The sequence below is a fragment of the Penaeus chinensis genome, chromosome 36, assembly GCF_019202785.1.
Source record: "Penaeus chinensis breed Huanghai No. 1 chromosome 36, ASM1920278v2, whole genome shotgun sequence".
NCBI classification, from domain to species: Eukaryota; Metazoa; Arthropoda; class Malacostraca; order Decapoda; family Penaeidae; genus Penaeus; species Penaeus chinensis.
In genome coordinates, this window is record NC_061854.1 from 2,422,840 (window position 1) to 2,427,479 (window position 4,640).

Below are 4,640 nucleotides of genomic sequence, written 5' to 3' on the forward strand. Positions count from 1 at the left end.
CACATCGCCGTGATGTCGTAGCACTTCGGAAATAGTGAGAAAGTACTATTAATATTCCAGCATCATATGCTAATATCCCATGCTAATATTTCCAATCCATTTGTCAACACATATCTCATCAGCTTTCCATTTCCTTCTTATTTATCTAGTCATTTAGCCTAAATAAAAGACTTAAATCTAGAACGTATACCTGGCCGTTAGGACAACTCTGGAGAGGGGGCACCGGGGGGGCACTTGCCCCTCGGTTGGTGACGTCTACAGAAGGTCCTAGAATTCTGCAAAAGGGCAATTTGGTCATATCTATCTATCTATTAATATACGCCCCCTCGTGTGTGTGTGTGTGTGTGTGTGTGTGTGTGTGTGTGTGTGTGTGTGTGTGTGTGTGTGTGTGTGTGTGTGTGTGTGTGTGTGTGTGTCTGTGTGTGTGTGTGTGTGTGTGTGTGTGTGTGTGTGTGTGTGTGTGTCTGTGTCTGTGTCTGTGTGTATGTGTGTGTTTGTGCTTGTGCTTGTGTCAGTGTGTGTATGTGTGCTTGTGGTTGTGTGTGTGCGGCTGTATATGTGATCTAATACCACATAAAAATTATAGCAACAGCATATTTCAACAATAACATTTTACAAACCGTGATTATTTCTGAAACAACAACAACCTTATTAGCACTATCCTGCTAACCCTCTGTCTCTCTCTACTCACACATCGCGGCACTTGTAGTTGGCATCCCTGGCGGCACCCGGGCGGCACTGGGTGAGGAGGGGCGTGTCAAGGATGGTGCCTGGGTTTGGAACCAACGTTTGTGCCAAATTCGGGAATAAGGGATCTGTCACGGTGCCAGCCTGTGGAGACGTAGAACATGAGACTTTTATTTCTTGCTTTCTCTCTCTCTTTTTTCTCATTCTTGCTCTCTCTCTCTCTCGTTATCTCTTTTTCCCTCTCTCCCTTTTACTCTTTCCCTCTAGCTCTCTCTCTTACCCTCTCTCACCTTCTCTTTTCCTCTCCCTCTCTCTCTTACCCTCTCACACCTTTTCTTTTTACCTCCCCCCCTCCCTCTCTCTCTCTCTTTTTCCATCTCTCACTTTCTCTCTTTCCCTCTCGCTCTCTCTCTCTCTCTTTCATTCTCTCACTTTCTCTCTTTCCCTCCCCCCCTCTCTCTCTTTCCCTCTCTCACTTTCTCCCTTTCCCTCTCGCTCTCTCTCTCTCTTTCCCTCTCACTTTCCCTCTCTCTCCCTCTCCCTCTCCCCTTCTCATTTACCTGTCTTCTCAAAAAGGTATCTCCGTAGTCCCTGATAAAATTCCTGAAGGAACCCGTGGGGAATCTCGGATAAAGACCGTTCAGGCTTTCCACAGATTCCTGACTCTCCACGTAGCTGGAACAACGAGACAGAGTGTCAAGAAGCATCTTTACGTGTAGTTTTAATGCGTAGACGGAATGTGTTGGCCATGTCATGTGGTGTGGGTAATTATGGGTGATTCTGTTCTTCTGGAATTTAAAGGTTGGGAAGTGAATCGTTGGAATTAAAGTTAATAAAAAAAGGAGATTTGTGTGAGTTAATGTGTTTGGCATTTATTGTGGGCAAGTATGGGTGGTTCTGTTATTCTAGAATTTAAGAAATGGAAAGTGAATCGATTAGATTTGGCAATAATAAAAAATAAAAAAAAAATACGACACATGTAATAAACAAAACTTAAAAAAGAAAGAGCAACTGTAATAACAAAATATATATATATATATATATGAGAGAGGAATAGAATGAAACAGCAGTCATGAATATAAACACAAAACTTGAAGCAAGGATACGTACTCACATAACAGAAGAAAAAGAAGAATGAAAACAGAACAAAAATGAATAATGAAAACCAACAATGAACACAAAAATCACACACAACACAAAATCTGCACTGTATTCCCACCTACCCCGCCTCCTTCAGCGTCGCGCAGACACCGACGCGCCGAGAGATGGAGTAGCCGACCAGCTTCCCGGGAGGACACGGCCCGGTCTGCAACGAGAGGCAGAGGTCAGGACGCGTGGTCTTTGCGTACCTCGACTCTGTGCGCTAAAACGTGTTTAGAACGTGTTTTTCATGGTTATGGGAGAAGAGGGAGAAATATAGATTAAAATGTATAGATAGGTATAAATATATATAGATATAGATAAAGGAGTACGTAGTTTGATTGCTAGACAAATAGATAGGCATATATATATGTATATATATATATGTTTAGATATAAGTATATAAATGGATATAGATACATAGATATAGGTAGAAATGTAGATATATATATAAATAAAAATAAACAGAAAAAATATAGATATGAATATAGATAAAAAAAACATAGACACAGATATTGATACGAATAAACTATCGCACTCACCGACCCGAGGGCGGCGCAGCCTCCCTTCACGAAGGGCACGAGGAACTGGCCCTTGAGGCGAGCACGGGCGCCCCCGCAAGGGTCCTCAACGCACCTCGGGGCGCCGTCGGGGTCCCCCAGCGCCCAGACCTGGGGCGTGTTATCTAAATTATCTTTTTGTTTCGTTCATTAAAAAAAGTTTGTAAAAATATCAGAAAGAAATGTTTGTAACAAATAAAGAAAGTTCGCGAACTATCTAAGTCAAACAAGAGGGTCTGAATAAAACAATAATGAACTGATAATAAAATGGTAATAGTGATAATAATGATAATAATAATAATTATGATTATTATCATTATTATTATCGTTATCATTATCATTTTATGTTATTATTATTATTATCAACATCACAGCAACGAAAATTAAGAAAAACAAAAAACTAGAATTTATGAAACTGACATATTTTCCAAATTTCCCCGCCCCTTTTCTTTAAAAAAAATACATTCTTATATCTAACTTTGACCTGACCTCTTTTATCATCATTCATCTTTACATTTGTTATTTATTCATTTCCTCTTCATCATCACCCCCTTTCTTATACCTTCTCTCCCTATACGAACCTGTGACGCCGCGCACGGACCCTGGGAGAAGAGTGAGTAACACACGCCATTAGGAGCCGGGAATTCGCCTCCGTAGCAGTCACATACAGGGCTCCCGTAAGCTGTTAGCCACAGTCGCCGGTTGCCTGGAGGGGGGAGGAGAGGGGTAAATTTGGTGATGGTGAGAGAGAGAGAGAGAGAGAGAGAGAGAGAGAGAGAGAGAGAGAGAGAGAGAGAGAGAGAGAGAGAGAGAGAGAGAGAGAGAGAGAGAGAGAGAGAAAGAGAGAGAGAGAGAGAGAGAGAGAGGGAGGGAGGGAGGGAGGAGGGGGAGAGAGAGAGAGAGAGAGAGAGAGAGAGAGAGAGAGAGAGCAAATACATAAAGACAGTGAGATGATAAACCTTTATGAAAGAAAGAATGAAAATAAGAAAGAAAATTAGAAAAGAGTAGAAGACTGAAACAAAACAAAATAAAACAATAATAGACTATTTGCCCATCTGCCACATGCATTTGACACAGCAGGAGGAGGTGGCAAGGAATTTAAGGGTACTGGCACGTGCATATGACACAGTAGAAGGAAATTTATGGGGACTGACACGTGCATATGACACAGCAGGACGAAGTAGGAGGGGATTTAGCGGGACTGACACGTGCATATGACACAGCAGGAGGAGGTTATTACCTATCCATCATTATCTATCTATCCACCTATTCTTCTCCGCCATTCATCTATCGCTGGCACTGGCACTCACCGGGGCACAGTCCTGGCTCTCTGACGTCGTGACATAGCTGATCGGACACCAGGAAGACGCGACTTCGTCCACACAATCGAGGTCGACACACTGCCTGCGGGAGGGGAGGGTCAGTGTGTGTGTGTAGGGGGGGGGTGAGTGTTTGTGTGTGTGTGTGTGTGTGTGTGTGTGTGTGTGTGTGTGTGTGTGTGTGTGTGTGTGTGTGTTTGTGTGTGTTTGTGTGTGTTTGTGTGTGTGCGTGTGTGTGTTTGAGTGTGAGTGTGTGTGCGTGTGTGTGCGTGTGTGTGTTTGAGTGTGAGTGTGTGTGTGTGTGTGTGTTTGTGTGTGTGTTTGAGTGTGTTTGTGTGTACTTATGTACTTGTATATTTGTTTATTTATTCATTGATTCATTTGTCATTATACCATTATCTACTTATTTTTTGTTCCATTATTTCATCATCTGTTTATTTCTTCTCTCGTCTATTAATTATGCATTTATTTATTAATTCGTTTATCCACGCACGTATTTGTTTATGGATCTATCTCTTCATTCATTCATTTTTTTCTCTCTTTATTTCCATACTTTTTACCAGCGAACGAGTGTTTTTTGTCGAATTGATATCAGTTGTCTGTCTTATTTTTTTAAAGCTCTGATCTGCCCTTGAAGACGAGCGACATTTTTTAAAAAGTAGTCATATCTCTCCTAATCTTATTATAACATTTGTATTTGTGTGGGAATAACAATTATCTATATCATCATATTATCACACCATACTAGGATTCACATTATCTTTCGAAGAAGAAAAAAACAAGAAATAGAAAAGCAAAGGATCTCACCCTAGGGTTCCCCCCGAAGGGCGTGAGGACCAACCACATGGGCAGCGGGCAGGCGGGGGCGGAGTGGAGGACGTCGGTGCAGGAGCCCTCGAAGCGGACGCCGTCGCGGTCGCAGCCGTCGCCGGGG